At 42.9% G+C, this 21,576-nt stretch overlaps 1 protein-coding gene across 10 annotated transcripts in view; it reads left to right on the top strand.

Moving 5' to 3' along the window:
• The window catches only part of TTLL5 (tubulin tyrosine ligase like 5), a 165,335-nt gene that overhangs the window by 102,051 nt on the left and 41,708 nt on the right, over window positions 1–21,576 (top strand). The gene's annotated exons all lie outside the window — the stretch shown is intronic.

Below are 21,576 nucleotides of genomic sequence, written 5' to 3'. Positions count from 1 at the left end.
GAACACCAAATGTTGTTCACAAATTATTTAAAAACTCATTCTGAGGCATGAGAACTTCAGGCTTGGTCTGGAGGTTATGCTCCAAACATGCTCATCAAATTCTGGAAGGTTCATGATCTCTGAATCTGCAGAGATCCTTCTCCTTAGAACTCTCTCTCTCTCTCTCTCTCTCTCTCTCTCTCTCTCTCTCTCTCTCTCACACACACACACACACACACACACACACACACACTTCTCGTTTACAGAGTTTCAAAAGTCTTCCTCTGTTACTTTTGGAAGTATCGGTGTTTCTAAAAGGGTGATGTAGGAGGACTGATTATGTCAGCTCTGCTCCAAGACATGCTGATACCGCTCTTGGATTGTACGTTATAGCTCTTTGCATATCTTTCAGTGAATTTCTTACACTGGGCCACTGCTCCTATTGGATGTCTGCCTGACACAAACATGAATCTAACACAGGCTTCAAAACATGAAACGAAGGCTGTGGAAAGTTGAGCAATGATAGATTACTGAAGCCACTTGGATTCATTTTCTAGCCTTCGGCCTTATAAATCCAGAATGTGTGCTAGTTCTAGCAGACTTTCACTTCGTATGTTTCCTGCTGCTTGTTTCCATCTCTGTCTTTTAGATTTCTGTGGACATGAGGGAGAGGATGGTAAATTTTTTTGTGCCTTTATGGCCAAAACAACAACAACAACACACACACACACACACACACACACACACAATCAAGATATTCAGTTGGGTCAGAAAGAAGAAATAACATGTTTTTTTCTTCCCCTTTAATACAGTTGTATAAATAAGAGTGTCAAATATTTTGATTAGACCACTCCATTCCTCATTTTGAGAATTATGTGCACTTGCCTCACACTTTTTATCTCTCTGAATTTAAAGTATGCAGCCTTCTGTTGTTGTTTCATTGCTCATCAGGTTGTTGCTGAGCTACTGTAGCTTGTCTACCATCCCTCACAGCTTGCATTGGCCCTGACACTCTCTGTTTTCTGGCCACATGCACTTGACATGACAGACCTTGCAGCTGCTACATCTTCTGATTAATTGGAAGAATCCTAGCGTGGGAGAAACAGTGTGTTGTTTTCATTTGTTTTGTTTTTTACAACGCCCCTTCCCATCTCTTCCCCTATTTAAACTCCACACAAAGGAATGGCTGCAATCCTAAATACGCTTGATAAGGAATTAGTGCCATTGAACACAGTAGGACCTATCACTGAGTAAATGTGTAGGATCACACTGATTTTTTCCTCCTGACGTTTCTAGGATTCCAAGGGTTTTCCAGTTGTCATAGCTTGATTATAACTCCTTTGCCCTAAATCCATCACAGGTACAACCTGCTTATTGCTATGCTATCCAGTCTCTCTTCCATTTTAGAAATCAGAGATTATGCCACAGGAAGACATTTCTTTTTTTTCCCTTTCTCAGGTATGGCTGTAGCCACCCACATGAAGCTTGTTGTTTCAACCGCTCAGTACTTACAGAAGGGCCTTAGCTCAGTGGTAGAGTTCATGGTTTGCATATAGAAGGCCCCATGTTCAATCTCCAGCATCTCCAGGTAGGACTGGGAAAGACCCTTATCTGAAACGCTGGAGAGCCACTGTTAGTCAGTGTAGACAGTCCTAAGGTTGATAGACCAATAATCTGACTTGGTACAATGCAGCTTCCTATGAGCTTTTCCACTAAAAGAGTTGTCCAGGAGGGCCACTGAGGCAGGTGGCTCCTCTGCCACACCAGGGAACAGCCCTAATGCTGTAGCTCAAGGGCAGGGATAGGCAACCAGAGGCCCTTCAGATGTTTTGGACTATAGATCCTACAATCCCCAACTGTTGGCCATGCTGCCTGGGACTTATGGGAGTTGTAGTCTAAAACATTTGGAGGGTACCAGGTTGCTTACCTCTGCCCTAGAGAATAAATAGCAACCCATGGCTCATGTCACAATGGGTGGTTCCAGATGAGGTTTTTGTTGTGAAATTGTACTGCCTCATTCATGGAATTTTATGGGAAGTCAAAACAGCATTGTCTTCCACTTGTAACCATCCTGTGTTTTCCTACTGCTTCTTCCATCTTTTTTCTTGCCGGAGAAAATCCATTAAGGATGAAAGTCCATTAAGGATCACCAGGGTCCAAAAGGCTTTTGACAAGGTCCCTCACCAAAGACACATGAGGAAACTTAGTCATCATGGGATAAGAAGAGAGGGCCTTTTATGGAACAGTAACTGGTTAAAGAACAGAAACCAGAGAATACGAATAATGGATGTGCCTGATCTTGTCTTGTCTTGGAAGCTAAGCCGGGTCAGCCCTGGTTAGTACTTGGGTGGGAGACCACCTGGGAATCAGGCTTCCTGCATTGAGCAGGGGGTTGGATTTAATGGTCTTGTAAGCCCCTTCCAACCCTATGATTCAATGTGCTATGTGCTTTTCAACTTGTTCATAAATTATTTGGAATTAGGAGTGAGCAGTGAGGTGGCCAAGTTTGCTGAGGAAGCCAAATAATTTAGGGTGGTTAAAAAGGGATTGTGAAGAGCTCCAAAAGGATCTCTCTGAACTGGGAGAATGGACATTAAAATGGCAAATGCTGTTCAGTGTAAGCAAAAAAGTGATGCACTTTGGGGCAAAAAGTTCCAACTTCACGTATATGCTGATGGGATCTGAGCTAGTAGTGACTGACTAAGAAAGAGATCTTGGGGTTGTGAAGGACAGCACAGTGGAAATGTCAATCCAGTGTAGTGGTTTTGAAAAATCAAAATTCTATGTTGAGCACAACTAGAAAAGGAACTGAAAATAAAACTGCCAGTATCATACTGTCCTTATACAAATTTATGGTATGAAAACACTTGGAATACAGTTCTAATCAGCACACCAAAAAAATGGTATTGTAGAGTTGGAAAAGGTGCAGCAAAGGGAAATCAAAATGATCAAGGGGTTGTAGCAACTCTTCTTTGGGGAAAAGTTACAACTTCTGGGACTGTTCATCTTAGAAAAAAGCAAGTAAGGGGAGACATGATAGAGACAAAATTATGCATGGTTTAGAGAAAGTGAATAGGGAGGGAAACATTTTTCTCCCTTGTTAGGATGGACAGATAAAAGGGCGTACTTCACACAGTGCATAGTTAAACTATGGAATTTGCTACCACAAGATGTAGTGATGGCCACCAACTTGGATGGCCTTAAAATGGGATTAGACAAATTCATGGAAGATAAGGCTATCAATGGCTACTAGACTTTATAGTTGTATATGACCTCCAGTGTCAGAGGCATTATGCATATGTACACAGTTGTTGGGGAACATGAACAGGAGGGTGCTGTTGTACTCATGTTCTACTTGTGGGCTTCTTGCAGGCAGCTGGTTAGCCAGTGTGTACAGGATGGTTGACTAGATAGGCCTTTAAACTGATCCAGCATGGCTCTTACGTCTGTAGAACAGCTACACAATGCCTTTTGATTGGTAGCACTAGGAACCCTCAGTCTGGAAGCACCTCATGAGGTCTTCTGTTTGCTGGCACAAGTACAGAGGCTTATCCATGCAGTAGTCAGGGACCCACCTATTTACCTTGAGGCATCAAATTGCTACATTGTACCCTTAGCCAAATTACCAAGGGGTAATAATAGCATCCTTTTTTGGGCAGCTGGAAAACCAGGCCACTTGGAACTAGAGCCACATGACAAATTTTCTGTGTACAAGTTTTGTCATACTGGAGAAATCTCTGTTGGCAGCTCCAGTTCTACATCATCATCATCATTTAATTTATATGCTGCTTTTCCACAAGAAGTGCCCAAAGCGGCTACAAAACAGCAATACAACAACATTATAGTAGGACTTCATTACAGTCATAAACAACTCATTTCACTGATACTAAACATAATAACATTTCAGATTAATTACAAAATAGGCAAAATCAAACACTGCAACACAATATCGATTATTATCTTTCTGTAGTGTGTAAACCGGAGCCCAGTAAACTAAATCTTTCCTATGCATTAAGGCTTTAATAAACACTACAAACTGCAACAGCTATGCCAGGAAAACAAAGTTCAGAAAATAGCAGCCAGGTTTCTTAAAGTCTGCAGCAGATCTCTCCCATGCTCCACTCTCTCATGCTGGTGCAGTTCTCAAGGCTCCAACAGAGACAAGGGTGGTGGTGTTCAGTCTCTTCCCCTGTGCTCTGGATGTTTCTGTTGCTACCTCAACCACTTCTGACATAGCCCTGAGCCCATTGTTGTGGGTTGGCACATGCTCATGAAGGATTGCTTCTGAGTCTCAACTCTTTTCCTGCCTGGAACCTGCATGGGAAGGAAAGCAGGAAGCTTGTATCTCTTAGCAGTTTGAGGCATGACCCTGCAACCTCAGCCTTCCAGGCACTAATGAGTTGTACTGTGCTATTAATTTTCCATGGGAATAGGGAATATTACTCACCAAAGGAGGCAGATACAGTGTAGTGAGTACAGGAGCTAGTCATGGACATTTGTGAAGGGAGAAAGAAAGTGAGGGAGTATAACTACCATTCATAGAATAGTAGTAGGGTTGGAAGGGGCCTACAAGGCCATCGAGTCCAACCCCCTGCTTAATGCAGGAATCCAAGTCAGAGCATCCCTGACAGATGGCTGTCCAGCCTCGTCTTGAAGGCCTCCAGTGTGGGAGAGCCCACCACCTCCCTGGGTAATTGGTTCCATTGTCGTATTGCTCTAACAGTCAGGAAGTTTTTCCTGATGTTCAGCCAGAATCTGGCTTCCTGTAACTTGAGCCCATTCTTCCATGTCCTGCACTCTGGGATGATCGAGAAGAGATCCTGGCCTTCCTCTCTGTGACAACCTTTCAAGTACTTGAAGAGCGCTATCCTATCTCCCCTCAGTCTTCTCTTCTCAAGGCTAAACATGCCCAGTTCTTTCAGTCTCTCTTCACAGGGCTTTGTTTCCAGTCCCCTGATCATCTTTGTTGCCCTCCTCTGAACCCTCTCCAGTTTGTCTGCATCCTTCTTAAAGTGTGGTGCCCAGAACTGGACACAGTACTCCAAATGAGGCCTAACCAGTGCTGAGTAGAGGGGAACTAGTGCTTCCCGGGATTTGGAAGCTATGCTTCTATGAATGCAGCCTAAAAGAGCATTTGCCTTTTTTGCAGCCACATCACATTGTTGGCTCATATTCAGCTTGTGATTGACAACAATTCCAAGATCCTTCTCGCTTGTAGTGTTGTTGAGCCACGTATCCCACATCTTGCTTTCAGCTATGATGGAAAACATCTTCCTGGACACGAGGAAAACTTTGTAGTCTCTGTGCATTCCCTCATATTGGTTCTGCACCTGTACACAGTAATTTAGAATCTTCTAGAGCCAAGCTGCTTTAAAAAACTTGGTGTCAAGGGTGCTTGCTCGTGGAGGTGGGATCTATGCCTTCTCTCTCAGTTCCTTTTCACTGCTGCAGTATTGAGTGATGATAGTATGTTGGGGAATATGTGGCACCCAGATAGTTAACAGCTGACTCTCACTCCTCAGTTTGCTTTCACAGTAAGCATTCTTCTTATTCCCATTGTCCCTGTCCTAATTTGGCCTACTTCTCAAAAGCTACCTCACTTCATCTACCTCTCTAAATTTTCCTGTAATTATTTTTAGATCTCTTGCCCTTACATAATTATTTTAAGTAGTACCAGTTTCTTTTAAGACATGGACATCCTTCCATATTCTTGTTTTAGCTTTTTTTCTCTCTGTATAGAAGTGACTGTAACTGATGACAATATTTCAAATGAGGGCTAACATAATGGTTTTACATCCCATAAGGTTATCCTTATAGAGCATAAAGGTACTAGTCATGATGGCTATATATTATGTCCAGCATTGGAGGCATTATGCCTCTGTATACCAGTTACTGGGGAACATCAGCAGGAGGGTGACATTGCACTCATGCTCTACTTGCGAACTTCCCACAGGCTGGTTGGCCACTGTGTGGTCAGAATGTTGGACTAGATATGCCTTTGATCTTTTAGCATGGTTCCTCTCATGTTCCTAACCCTACCTGCATTTGATGAAATAGGCTCCTCCCTACAAAGGCTTACACCACAGTAGATTTGGTTATCTTTGATGCTGGAAGACTTTACTTGGCCCTCTTGTCACTCAGCTGAGTTTTTCATTGGCAATATTCAGATGTCATGTTTCTTGTCATCCAAACATTGGTTTGGAGGATTAGGAATGAGCCTTGTGCTCATGTGCTCCCTCCCCTCTCCTCTTGCATACTTGGCTTCATGGAATACTTCCTGGTTCAGTAAAGCTACACTTTGCTTTTGCTTTCAAACCAGCAAACTATGACTTGAACAAACCCTCCAAACTAGGATTGCATACATAGTTTGCAAACCTAGTGGGACTGCCTTTAAAAATGGTCCAGAAACTGGCTGGTCCAAAATAGGGCAGCAGATTAGTAGCTGAGACTGGACATTTTTATCATATTATGCCAGTACATTTTCTTGTACATTGGCTGCCAGTCTGTTTCCAGGCTCCATTCAAAGTGTTAGTTTTAACTTTAAAGCCCTAAGTGGCTTGGGGCAAGGTTACCTGAAGGATTGCCTCCTTCCATATTTACCTACCCTTGAACCTAAGGTCATTTACAGAGGCCCCTTCTCAGAGTGCCCCCCAAATGTGATATGGCAGGCAGCTTGAGGGTCTTGTCAGTGGCGATGCCTCAACTGTGGAAAGCCCTCCTCAGGGGGCTTGCCTGGTGCCTATGTTGTGGTCCTTTCACCACCTTGTAAAGACCTTTTTATTCTTCCAGGTGTTTTAACAATGTTTAAGATTAAGGGTGCAATCCTATCCATGTTTAGACAGAAAAAAGTCCTACAACTCCCAGCATTCCCCAGCTACCCTTGCTGTCTGGGGAATGCTGGGAGTTGTAGGACGTTTTTTCTGTCTAAACATGGATAAGATTGTACCCTAACAGAATCAGTGTTTCTGATTTTGCTTCAGTAATGTTTTATTGTTGTTGGTTTTACTTATTTATTCAGGCTTTTACTGTGGCTGGATTTAAATACATTTGATTTTTAGGGTTTTATTGGTTTTACGATTTTAATGTTTTCTTCTTCAGCTCTCAGAGGAAATGGGTGGGATATAAATGAATAAAACAAACAAACAAACCATGGCTTGATCCTGATTTGGAGCATTTGTTTAAATCCAATAATTTGCTCATTTGGAAACAACAACAAACTGTGGCTTGACTGAGCCAAGAAATATTCTATTTATCCAAATGTCGAGGAAAGGAGAAAGTACATGAGCAAAGGGTTCGTTCCTGATCCTCCAAACAATAGTTTGGAGGATCAGAAACATTATGATTGAATGTAGCTATTGAGTTGCCTATAAGGACAAATATTGTTCCTTCCCATGGGTAGCAGTTAAGTAGAGCTTGGGTGTGCATTTGTGTATGTTTTGAGGGTTCCCCCTTGCTCCTAATCCTGAATCTCCTGTTGGTACAGTTTCCAGCCCAAATGTAATTGAGTTGTATCATTTGGTTCTGGCTCTGTGTCATGCATGCTTGGAACGCTTCTGAGTAAATTTGATTAGAATATTGAGCTGTTAATTTCTGTCTCTGGCAAAACTGAAATTGTGCCAATGCTGTGGCAAGAGTGAAAAGAGCCACATAGCCTCCTTGCTCCTCTGAATTTTAGTTAATTACTTTCATGCACTCTATGTGGGGTTGTTTTTGAAGATGGTTCAGAAGCTGCAGCTTGTGCAAAATGTGGTGACCAGACTGATAAGAGGGACAAGAAGGTCTGAACATATAACACTTATTCTGGTCCGCTTGCACTGCCTGCCTGTATGCTTTCAAGCCCGATTCAAGGTGCTGGTTTTGACCTATAAAGCCTTACATAGCTTGGGACTGCAATACCTGATAGACTGCCTCTCCTGGCATGAACCTACCCATACACTATGCTCATCATCTAAGTCCCTTCTCTAGGTGCCTCCTCTGGTGAGGCTCAGAAGGGATGGCCTTCTTGATGGCAGCCCCCTGATTTTTTTTTATTTGTATTATTACATTTTTATACTGCCTGATAGTCAAGGCTCTCTGGGCAGTTCACAATTAAAATCATAGAATACAACATGACAAGGCACAATATAAAACTTTTAAAAGTACCACTTAAAACCAAAATAAAATCCAGCAGCAGTTGTAGCCCAGGGAAAGCCTGTGTGAAAAGGTGTGTTTTCAGGAGGCGTTTAAAAAATGTTACATTTTCTGCCTCCTGAACTGCATGAGGGAGGGTTTTCCAGAGGGTGGGCGCTGCTACAGAGAAGGCCCACCATAAAGGTTGTTCATGGCAACATTCTGTTCATTTTGGAATGACCACCAAGTCTTCCTCTGAAGATCTTAAATGCTACTTGGGTATATATAAGGGAAGGCGGTCTGCTAGATATCCTGGTCCCAAGTTGTTTAGGGCCTTATACGATAATAACAAAATCTTGTACATAGCTTGGTAGCTAATAGGCAGCCAGTGCAGCTCTTTTAACACAGATATTATGTGAGCATAGCTAGGTGTCCCAGCGAGCACCCTAGCTGCTACATTCCTGCAGCTTCTGCACCACACACATGAGTAGCGGTTGTGTCAATGGCCCTTCTCAGCTTACCATTCCATAGTGCAACAAGGGCCTTGACAGAATCACCAGCTCTGGCTACTAAGAAATCCTACAGAGCATTCAGGAATTGCTCAAATTCCATAGGTCTCCGGGGGCAGACCATCTTAATGGGTCCCTCACTTCTTCAGGGAGGGACTGGCACTGTGAAACTGAATTGCACCAGGAAGTGGTCTGCCCATGACAATAGGGTAATTTCCACACACACCCCATATCCAGACCACACCCCTCACACCCAGAGGCAAAAACCAAGTCAAGGGTATGCCCTGCCCTATGCGTTGTGCCGGTGACAAACTGAGACAGCCCCGTGGTTGTCATGGAGGACATGAAGTCCCAAGCTGGTCCTGTTAAGGCAGCCTCAGCATGAACGTTGCAATTGCCCAGGACAAGAGTCCTAGGGTTTTCCAGCACCACATCTGAGACCGCCTCAGCCAGCTCTTCCATGGAATCCATTGGGTAGCAGGGTGGGTGGTACACCAATAGTATCCCCAATCTGTCTCTTTGGCCCAATACAAAGTACATTATGGAACAATCTCCCCCATGAGGCCCGCCTGGTCCCGACATTGTTATCTTCTTGGCACCTAAGACCTTCTACTCTCAGGCATTTGGCAGCATAGGTTACGGTTTTTAATCAGGTCATAGGATTACTTGTTGTTGATTGTTAAAATTGTTTGGATATATGTGCGTGTGTGTGCGCGCGTGCGCGCGCTGTCTGTTTACGTGTTGGTATGCAAATGGTTTTTATATTATGTACAATATTGTTTTTTTAAGGTTTTTAATCTTTGTAATAGCTTCAGCTATTGGCCGGTATAGAAATGTAATAAATAAATAAACAAACAAACTGCCCAGACAGCTTTTATTATTGGGTGGTATAGAAATGTAATAAATGAAATGAAATGTTGTGCTTGTGGATAGATAATTGAAAGAAAGTGAACGGTTTCAATAGTCACAGATAAATGAAGTGTCAAATTAAAGCATAAAACACACAGATTCACAGAAATCGTCATTTTGCCAATTTGCTATCCAAACCAGATAAACTCAAGAAAAGCAAGTGTAAGTGTGTGTGCGCGTCTGTGTGTGAATGAAGTACTTGAATCCACCCTAGCTATTGGCTGTTAGATCCTTGGATTTTTCTTTAAATGACCCCCCTCTAGCCATTGGCTAAGCTGATGTTATGGAATATTTTATAAACATTTCAATGACTCAGAAGATTTTTTTTTAAGAACCTGTCATTGCACAATGCCTAAGGACAGATGGAGCTGTTCATGGAAAAGGTTTCAGAAAAGAGAAGACGGAGGGAGGCAGCTATTTGCAGAAAGTGCACATTGCAAAATGGAATCTGGCACCCAGATTTTGCTCCCCCCATGACATCTGAATTCAGGGCTTATTCACATTACTGCTTTTTTAGTCATGTAGCCTCTCTATATAATTATATTGAATGTGTGTATGGCCATATGAATTGACTGCCACAAATACAAATTGCCAGTTTGTGTGACATTGGCACTGTAAAAAGCTGTGCAGCCTATTAATTTGTGTTCGTGGTAGCCACTTCATACCATTAACTTTCCATATGCACATTCAGTGTCCTGCAGTGTAAAAATGGTTTGAATAAGGGCCAAACTAGAAGTTATGCAAGGAGGTCTGTGACTGATCTCCCAATGTTACTATTTTTTAAAATTAAACCCAGTAGTGCTGGTGAAGGCTTTGCTAAATTTGATCATGGAAGTGGTGTGGGGGCTTTAAACCTTTTGCCCCAGTGCCATTTTCCTGATCTAAATTGCCCTTCCTCCCAAACCACTATTTTTCTATATGAGAAAAAATACAGGCATGATACAAGGCACTTGTGTGTTTTCCCCCATAGAGCAAATAATAGCTTGTGTGAAGCATGTGGAATTTTAGATGAGGAAAATGTCAGAGGGCTTGTGGGGGAAGGGATAAATGCACTCACCTCCATACCATTCGTCTGATCAAATTAGCAGTTCCCCTACCCCATCCCTCAGCCTCATTTAGAGTGTGTGTTTGGAGGGCAAATGTCAGGAGATTAGTCATGGATCTCCTGGTGTAATAGATAGCTTGGACCTCTATGGTTATAAGAGTTGGACTTGAGTAAGAGCCACTAACCATCTAGCATGCTAAAAGCATGCTCATAACCCTTTATTGTCCAAAGCTAAACTGTTAGGATAGCTGTTATATGGGAAAACTGAGAGGTCTAACAGATCAGTGCTCCTTGTCCAGAATGGTCTTCTTTCCAGGGTGAATAGTGAAATGGCTGGTTAGGAGCTTTGGCTGTTTGCTCAAGTGATTTGGGAAGGAGTACCTCACACAGCTTAGCTAGAACCTGTAGTTCTGTGGTTTTTTTTTCCAGCCAGCCCTTCCTTCTGCATTGAACTTTCAGCGAATCCCACAAATGCTTGGCTTCTCCCCTTTTGTAAATGTGTATATGTATGTAACAGTATATTATGAACCTTCTGGATGTTTGTCACACAAGGCCAGGGGCTTGATTTGTTGGTTGGTCTTGGTCTGATTGTTAACAAAATAGAAGTGGAAAAAAAAACACATTGCCATGGTTTTAGCTAGCTCTTAGAGGTATGTCATCGTTGCACTATTAAGTATAGTCCTAGGTTTCCCTTAGCAGAGTCTTTTCTGAATATATTGGTGAAAATGCAAGACTTAGGGCCAGAACAATCAAATCAAACCTTCAAAATGTGCATATGAAACCTCTCAATCAAATCTAGTGTGAATATTTATATACTGAATTGGCTTCCACAGTACAGATAGACTGAGGATGCGGAATGATCCACTGGGGGAAAAAAAGGTAGGCTCTGAACAGAATGGATAAGATATATGAGACAAGTGTTCTGCCAAGCTTCATTGTCCATGCTACTTCTCCTTAATTGGTACAAGTTCCACTATCATGTGATAAGTAAGTCAGTGAACTCTCACTGGGTCAGAGAAACATTAGTTTCCATCCCCCCTTTAAGACAGGGTTGTGGCATTTCGATTTTTTCATTGCCATTTGATATAACCAGAATTCTCTGCTTTGTTCCAAATTCTCATGAGGTTTTATTTTTATTTATTTATTTATTTATTTACAATATTTACTGCTCCACATCAAAGATTTTGGAGCAGTAAACAGCAAGATAAAAGAATAAAACCCCATAATTAAAACAATTAAAACATTTTAAAAGAACAGATTCTGAACATAATAAACTGCGGTTGGTCACTCAGGGAAAGCCTCTCGAAATAACATCTTCAGGATGCGCTGAAAGCAACACAACGTTGGTGCCTGCCTGACCTCCAAAGGCAGGGAATTCCACAGGAAGGTGGCCACTACGCTGAAGGCTCTCTTCCTGGACTCTCTATGGCTTGGACTCTAACCAGGCCATAGGTCCATGTGAAACCACCAGGAGCAAGCCCTCCAGTGACCTCAGGGCCCATAGGTTCATGACTTAGCAAGCCGTGTGGCTTTTGTCCAATCCCATGACTTCTGTATTTACTTGGAGGAAAGGGAGCCAGGGGCCAGGACTGTGCTCAAACCTGTTGGCAACATGGATGGATCATATCTTTTTCCTCCTGTCTGGGAACTGAACAAACTTGTCTGTGATGATTTGTAGGCTTTCACATGTATATTGGTGGAAAATATTTTATGCTCATGCTATGTAGCAGGGGTCCCTAAACTTTTTGGACCCATGGGCACATTTGGGAATTTGAGAAACTGCTGTGGGCACCACCACAAAATCCCTGCTTTGGTGTCTACCTGTTGCCTCTATGGATCTTAGGCTTCATCTTATTCAGCAAAAACTTTTGTTTTGTGTCTATTGGACACCGCAATGTCTCTTTAGTAAGGGATGGCCTAATTCAGCTAATTGCTGGCTGTGCAATAAAGCTAATGCTTGTTTTAAGCATATGTTTTGGTAATGTCCAATAGTAGCTTTTAGGGAAGAGGTTATTACACAGATACATTTTGTACTAGAACAATCTTTAATATTCACTGATGCACATGCTGTTTTAAATTTTTTACCCGCTTCATGGAAATTAACAAATGGTCAGCGTAAATGGATTCTCCATGCCCCATTGACAGCTAAAAGACTAATATTACAACATTGGAAGAATAAATACTCACCTCCTATAATGCAATGGATTGAGGACCTTTCAACTCTTTCAATATTTGATCGGGTAGCATATAGACACTGCCTTCAAATGGATACTTATTTGGATATTTGGTATGCTTCTGTTGAAACCTAGGTATAATTGCCAGAAAGTTGTATGCATTTCATATGTATTCATTGCTATGGATATATACAAATCCAGTTAAAGAAACTGTTAAAAAATTTTTTTTTAAGTTTTGTGGGTGCCCATGGATGCCACAATGGGGACCCCTTTGTGGGTGCCATTGGAGGCACCCGTGGGCGCTGCATTGGGGCCCGAGTTGTATAGCCTCCTGTCATTAGGTTTCAGCCCCTTCTTAAAAGGGGATTGTACTAAAACACCACCTCTGTGCTGATCAGGGCATAAAATGGGTGGGCCGAAGATAGATCTCCAGATGTTTTGGACTTAAAAAGTCCCAGCATTCTTTACCATTGACCATGCTATCAGGAGTTTATGGGAGTTGAAGTCCAAAACATATGGAGATGTAGCTTCTGCCCACCCCTGGCATAGAAAACGCAGGCAATCTTGGTAAAAGACAACATTTCTACTTAGTTATGAAGTCATAGAAAGCAGTCCAATTAATGCACAGATCTTTCTGCAGGATTACTTTCAGTCCTAGTCTTAGTTTGGATTTGGAATTGCTGGTGCATGTGGAACATAGATTATGCTTGTTAGGGAGAGAGCTGACGCTGCTGAGTAACAAACTATGGGTTACATTTCTTCTATTCCCTGTCCTCAGTCATGACAATACTACTTTGGTCAACAATCGAGGAATTGTAAATGAGATGACCATAGGCTTTTGGCAAAAGAATCTTACAAAAAAAATATTCTTGCTCTACACTTTCTTGAACATCCAGCTTCCTAACATGAAAGGGCAAGTTTGCATTCAGAGGTCTGTCATTCCTAATTTGACAATAACTCCTTTGTTTCTGGGCCATGTGGGCTTTAGGTACTTCCATCAGTCAATTGGGTTTTATTGTTTAAAGGTCTCAGATTAAAGTTCATCAACTTCAGTATCTTCCTTTAGAACAAAAGCTACTAGATCTTGCTCGAGTTATTTGTATTATGCTTTCTAGAGAATGCCCTCAGCTGCCTTCACTATAATGCTCTCTACTCTGATTTCATAACCTCAGCCTGAGTTGCTGCACTTCATTCTCAAGGCTCTGATGTTTGCACCTGGCCAATGTACATCTCTTTTGATCTTGATGCAAGCAGCTGCATGGTGCACTTTATACTGGATGCAGTAAACTAGGTTAGCATTGCCTATTAAACCAAATATTTTCCTCTTCTCTCTCTCACCCCTCCCCAGTTCCATTGCTGGCTATATGGAAGGCAGAAAGACATAAATGTAGGTAACAAGTTTTTCGTGGCAGAATCAATCTTTTCAGCTTAAAAGAGGGGTTGCTTTATCCTCACCAGCTCCATTTGTTCTCCAGTACACCCAGTTAAATACAATATATCTCACCTAACCTTTGATATATCTGAAGAGTGATAAGTAGATCCTTTTTAAGATCCTCTGAGGATGTGATCATGGTCACTTCTTATCAGTGGATTGATATAAAGCAGCATTATATCATTAGTTCACTTTTGTTTTGCTTTGTTTTACGCTTGAGGATTAGGGGCATCAAACAATTACATCTCGTTAAGAATCTCTGCTTATGTTGTGAAGCCATGATAGAGTATTGTTTACCCTTGTATATAAACACAGTCCATTACCTGAGGAGTAGGAGCCATCACTCGTGTCCACCTTCTGATCATTTATATAGTCCTTTAAATTTGCAAAATGCTTTACAGCTTGCCACAATCATCAACATTTATATTTGATAGATGGGAAAGCTGAAACATAAATTCCCTCAAGGCTGTCCAATAAGTGCACTGCTGAACAAGGAATCTACTTGTGTGATATGAATTGTAATGCTTTTAAGAGAGCGCAGGACAGGAAGGCCTGGCGTGCTATGGTCCATGGGGTCACGAAGAGTCGGACACGACTGAACGACTGAACAACAACAACAACATAACTGACTATATTTGAAGCAATACATATAGGCCAGTATCTAAAAAAAGATGAATTTTGTATTTCATCCATCTTTGAAATTGCTATCTGACCACCTTCTGGAGTTGGCCATCCAAGTAGGAGCGGAATCACTGCAGCGCAGTGCCTCCAGTTCCCAATCCCAGACAACCTATCCAAAAGGATACCATGGTCGATGGTATCGAAAGCTGCTGAGAGGTCCAGGAGAATCAACAGGGTCGCACTCCCCTGTCCCTCTCCTGGCAGAGGTCATCCCATAGGGCGACCAAGGCAGTTTCCGTCCCAAAACCAGGCCTGAAGCCCAATTGAAATGGATCTAGATAATCCGTTTCATTCAAGAGTACCTGGAGAGGTCCTGCAACCACCTGCTCAAGCATCTTGCCCATGAAGGGGATGTTGCTAACTGTTAACATCCTCTGGGTCCAGGTTAGGCTTTTTCAGGAGTGGTCTGATTACCGCCTCTTTTAAAGCAGCCAGGACCACTCCCTCTCTCAAGGAGGAGTTTACAACCTCCTGGACCCAGCCGAACATCCCCTCCTTATTTGATTTAATAAGCCATGAAGGACAAGGGTCAAGCACACAAGTGGTCGATCAGATTTGGCCAAGCACCTTGTCCGCATCCTCAGGCCTCAGTAACTGAAACTCATCCAATAGAACTGGACCAGATGGTGCTCTGAACACCTCTACCAATGGAACTGCATTAATCGTGGTGTCCAATTCAGGGCGAATGTGAGCGACTTTATCTTCAAAGTGCTGTGCAAACTCGTCACAGTGTGCAACTGAGAGTTCCCTTTGCAGTGCTGTAGTACTGGCATGTAGGACAACTTTTTTTGTGGGGGAGGGGGATGTTACCTCTCTTGCCTGTCACCTCTGTAGCCTGGTGAAATAACCCATGAATAACCCACAGTTCTTCGTTTGTATGTAATGAAAACCCGGGTTTTAAGCAAACCAGAATTCACAACCAAACAACAAACCATAGGTTCTCTTTCTGGTATGTGTGTGTGTGGTTAATCAACCATGATTTGTTAGCATGGCCACATTCACACATCACGGAAACCCAGAATTCAACAACCTTTCAGCCTCACCCTCCAGTTTGCCCTTGAAGAGTCTTCCTGACTGGCCAGCATAAACAAAATCAGCCTCTTTAAGCTGCAAATTGAACATCAGTACCGTCCTCCAACCGGTTTCCATGTTCCATCTGCTGCTTGGAGTGATTCTTTCTTGAGTCAAACAACTTGTTGCTCATGCATTCCTGGTATTTTGCCTGTTTAAAGATGGAGAATGAATCTCTGTGTGTGTGTGTGTGTCCAAATCTGCCATTCAGTAGTTGCTTAGCTGAGCTAGGATTTGAATTAACATCTTATGGAGGTTCAGCATGTTATCCACTTGATCATACCAGCTCTTTATCTGATGTAGTACAGGTATTTGCAGGATTGAAGTTGTCCTTGCAACTCATTTTGGCTACTCTGAAGAGGTCATAAGAGGAAAAGACCTTGTTTAGGTAACCCTGAAAAGGTGAAAGTGGGAAATTGCATAGCAATGTCAGCTGTCTGTGCAATATTAAGCAGTGCATAATGATCCTGTCATGGCTCCTCTAAACTCATTCCTCTGTCTATGATGACAGACAACGTATTGACTTTTGGGTTTTATCTGCTACTGGCCGCAAACCCATACCTTCTTGGCCCCTGTACATTGCTTTCTGCTTGAAAGGGGGCAGAGGAATGGGTACCCCTGTTATCCTTCAATTTCTCACTATCACCTGCTTGGAAGGGTCTGAAGTCTGCTGAACATGCTGAAGTGGTTAAGTTTCCCACAGGCTCCTAGGGAAGCTGAGGGGGAAGAGTGGCTCCTGCCTGATGGGTTTTCAAAGTGAGCCGAGTCTTTGAAGTTTCGTTTTAGCAGCTGCCAGGTATTTTTTGCCTCAGCCCTGTGCAGTGTTTCTGAATCCAGTCTTTATATGTTGCATTCTTCGCTGCATATGCCAGTGTTTGTGGATGGGGGAAGGGAGGAAAATAATTAGCCAAGAGTGTAAAAGGCTTTAACCTAGTTTTACATTGTTTAAATTTGTTTTGGCAGAAGCCCTCTCTTGCTCCTTTTTCCTGTGAAGTACCTCTCATATGACTCACCCTAAATTTTTTTTCTGAGTATTCAATGCTTGGATTTTTGTTTTTTTTAATGCTTTCTGGTTTCTCTAGCAGCATTAGATTTGTTAGTGCAGCATTCTAACAGTCCCCCCCCGCGCAACATTAAGAATTTCATAAATATTAAATATTAACTTTCAAATTCCTTGAAAGGTAAGGGGATCCACAGATGTAAAATGGCCTTAATTGAAGGAGAATGTCTTGGCTTCCTGGCCTGTTTGACAACTCAGAAATTTCTGGGGCCTGGCCTCCTGCCAGAGATGCTTTCTGGGAAAGACTGAGTATATTATTGATGCCTTAGGCTTTATTGCATGCCGCACCTGTACTTTGGGGCTATATGAAACCAGCTTGCACTCTTCTCCTTAATACTGGGTTCCACCATTTCCACCTCCCATTTGCATGCCATCTTCACTTTCTTATATAGAACAGAGTATGACATTGTGGATTTTCAGTTTAGGCTAGGGCTCTGTAACAGAACTAGAACTAAGGTGGTAATATAGGTTGTAACTAGAAGCCTGAGGCGTGCAGTCACTTTTTTGCATGAAAATGCTTATGGTGGGAAAGAAGTAGGTAGGATCTATTTGTGCTGTTTAGTTTAGTAGTGTTAGTAGTAACAGCAGTGATTGGAGATTCCAGACTTTATTCTCTTCTGTACAGTAGTAATGCTGTGAAGCTTATGGCCTAGTACAAATATACTTTAGATTTCCTCTTATGTAAAATGAGCCAAGGACCTTATTTGTGGAGAGTGATGTGACTTCAGATTCTGCAAAGACTGCTCTTCTATACTGATTCATGTCAGTTATGAGTGGCAATCTAGAGAGAAGATCAGTGTTGGTTGGGGCCTTCTGTTTTCTGACAGGCATAGGTTGGTGCATGCATCCATCAGTGTAGCTTAACTTTTTCAAAGAATGCTTCAAGGAGTGCTTATGGGACCCAACACAGACTTTGGGAAATATTGCTCTATGAAAAAGAGTGCTTAGGTCACACCTAGCACATTTAGCTGATCTAAAATGTGATGTGATCATTTTCAGATCATTTTCCTGGTGAATTTGGATTGTACACTATACACATGGCAACTGTGGGAGCAATTCTTCCAACCACTTGTGAAACAGTTTCCATGTATTTCAGTGGAGTTTGTGCAGTGCACTGATACGTGAATTATGTTCATGCTCTTCAGATATTCTGCTGTTGCTGTGCTTTGCATTTGTTTTATTTTTGAATTTTGAATTGTGGAGTACATTGTCTTCAGAGGGACCTCTTCCCCACTCCCAAATAAAGAATGGCAGCAGGGGCCCTTTGAGCCATGCTAATCTCATCACATGTATTCTTTATCATTAAAATGTTCCAGCAGGCTGGGCTCATATGCCAGTGTAGCCGCACATGCAGGCATCTCGAAGGCAGGGCTAGTTCCTACTCAGTACATCTTACTGTTTGGCTTTTGCTAATTGAAAGAGAGGTTGCTGTGTACTCTGTGATTCTGTTAATCCAAATCACACAGAGGGGATCAGCATGGCTGCCATTACTACCTCTTTTCCACTGACCTGATGGGTAGTGATGGGCTGGAGGCACTGAACCTCTTAGCCAGATGACCCCTCATTTTCCCCTTGACTTGGTTCCCATATGTTTTCCCATTTGTTTTCAAATCTTGGTTTTCTATGGAAGGAAAAGAGAGAGGGGAGGAAAAAAGAAGGCACTTGTCTGCCAACTATTTCCCAGCTCATAAAGGCCAGTGTTACAGTACTCTTGGCACAGTTTCAGAGATGCTACTTTGGACTGAATGAAAGTCCACTCTGCCAAAAGCTGGGTATTTAATAACTGGTAAATTTAGTTCTTCTGAACATGATAGCGTGGGTAATGTCAATTGAATCCAGAAATACTTTAATCAAATTGTCTTTAGGCTTTCCTTACATAGCCCTTCCAATGTTTCACCTCTCCTGTTATTTCAGTCTATGGCATCCAGCTTTGCCAGCACATATTTTGGCAGACCTACATCATATGTGGCAGCATTCCTGCTGTAGACCCCCAGGCTTTAGGCTGAATTTCCAGCAGTGTAGTCTGTTATGAGCATGTTCTTTCTAGACTCCTGCAGGGCATTCTATTAACCTATGGGGTGGTGCCTCTCCTTCAATAAGGAGGCAGGGCCAAACTTCTTTCAACACCTTCTCCAAGAGGAAAGGGTGTCCCTGGACTGGCCCTGCCTATTTGCAGCGAAACAGGGTCTTGCTATGAGCTCTGTTTCGGTCCACCTCCCCCGCTCCCTGTTCTTCCTCCTGTCCTTCCAACATGAGGGCCCTTTAAGGTCCAAAGGGAAAGAAACATTCAGATCACTACCACTCCAGCTCCTTTCCCTGCCTGGCAAGGCCAGTGGTGCCATGGCGTTCCCTTGCAAGCAGGCCAATTCCACTCAACATTCCTATGCCCCCTCTGGAACAGGTTATGCTTTGCAAAGCTGTTCCAGATTCAGGTCTCCCCATAGAAAGTCCTACAGAGGGAAAGAAGAAAAGCAGGCATGGTTCCTGGGGCAGGCCCAGACATAAGCAGAGACCAGGCAAAGCATCAGGCCTTCATGACATGATTCAACGTCTGGAAATTCAAGCCATCATACCAGTGCCATGTTCCCACAAATGCTCTAGGGGTCTCTTCAATAATTTTCTTGTCTCCGAAGAAAAATGGATACAATCCATCTTGAATCTGAAGTGGCTGAACAAAGTACTCGGTAAGGAGCGCTTCAGGATAGAAATGCTGAAATCTTCCATAAACATACAAGACTCTGTGGCATCCAGCAACTTGTTCAAGATATATCTCCACATTCCTCAGAGAGCTAGGCATAGGAATTACCTCTACTTCTCCTACAACAATTGGCTTTTTCAATACGTGGTGCTACCCTTTGGCCTAACATCAGCCCTGAAGGTTGTTTACCAGTGTCCAGATAGCATACCTGAGAATCCAGAGTATTTGTCTCCACCTATACCTGGATTACAACTTTTCTGGTTGGCATCAAGGGACAAGCACTTTAACAACATCCAGGCTATGCTGTCATGCCTTTAGATAGTTGACTTCATTGTGAACTGGACAAAGAGTTCACTAATTCCCAGGCAATGCCTGGAGCATTTGCAGGTGGTCCTGGAGATTGCACAGTACAAATGCTCCTCACAGAGAAACAACGCTACAAGATCCTTCAGCTAGTAATGTGGGTGGCAGGACAGTAAAGAGTGCACATCATGACCTTGGCTCAACTGTTAGGCATGATGGTCTCATACCAGGATGTGGTGTGCTAGTCATGTCTCTGCAAAAGGGCTTCTTGCAATTCCAGGACCAGATAGTTTCCCGCACACATCTGAAGGTGATGATCATGTCGTATCTACCTAATTCTGGACTTGTGCTTGAATCCACCCAGGCTGTCCAGGAGAGTGAACTTGTCAGAACCAGATGTTAATTTGTTCCAATAGGAACAAAGATGCCAATTTGTTCCAGTAGGGAGTCCACATGGGGAGAAGGTGGCACAATGGACTTGATATCAGTCAGAATTCTGTCCGAGCATAAACTGGTGAGAGCTCCAGGCAATAAAATGGCTTGAGTGGCTGATGACCAGCCAGATGGGCAATTAATAAATTTAATAAATAAAATAAATAAAATGGGCCCTACAAACAGTCGGGGTCAGGAATTGGATAACTGGACACCCCTGTCCTCTTCCACATGGATAACATGTCAGCAAAGGCATATGTAAATGGGCAAGAGAAATGTGGTCCAGTTCATTCAACGTGGGGGCCAGCAACCAGCTAGTGTAGGTAGAGACTCATCTTCTGTCAATCAGAGCAGAACATCTTGTGGGTTCAGTAGGGTCTTGAACCATGAGTAAGAATGTGCTCTCAACCCTGAAGTCTTTAGGTACACCTCTTCGACTGTTGGTTACTGGACCTGTTTACCTCCACAGAGAATGCACATGTCCTGTACTTCATCTCAAGGTTCCATGTCCCAACAGCTTAAGCACACACCCCGTAGAAACAAGCTGGCAAAGCAGCCTACTGTACACCATCCAATCACGCCCACTGTTGCCCCAGGTCCTAAGCAAAATTTGGCAGATGGCAGCAGAGGTAATCTTGATAGCTCTCCATTGACATTGATGCCTATTGTGCCTGGAAGTATTCAACATTTTTTTAACTGCTGCGGTGTGGCAAGCAGGGAGTTGAGTTTTGCATGGGTGTTGAGGTGCCAGTCCAGGAAGGTCGTACCACTCCTACAGAGAATCAAGCAACATGATCAACAAGGGAGCTGCTGTGCAAGGTCTGTGCTATGTTTTCCTGCCTGCCGTGTACAGTACCACATGTGCAGCAAACACAAGCTGGCATCCTTGCTGGAAGAGAAAGTATAAGAGCTTTAGGCAACCCTACCCACTTCAGCAGAAAGATGAAAAGTTTCTGGACACAGCACAGGAAGAATTTGTCCAGATGGACAATAGCAAAGATCAGTTTCTAAGAAAGAGGAAGAAACCAGATATAGGAGTCTGGCACATGGAAGAAAGTCATGCACAGAAGCAAGATAATCAGGAAGGTTTCTTTGGAGCACTATCAGTTCCAGGGGCCTCCCCACAACAATGATTCTGGACTACTGAAACAAGGACAGCTGCCCCAGGCACCAC

This window comes from Heloderma suspectum, chromosome 1 (genome assembly GCF_057233095.1).
Source record: "Heloderma suspectum isolate Gila_16-S chromosome 1, 16-S_ref, whole genome shotgun sequence".
Classification (NCBI taxonomy): Eukaryota; Metazoa; Chordata; class Lepidosauria; order Squamata; family Helodermatidae; genus Heloderma; species Heloderma suspectum.
Note: the sequence above shows the minus strand (reverse complement) of the source record. Positions and strands in the feature narration are given on the sequence as shown.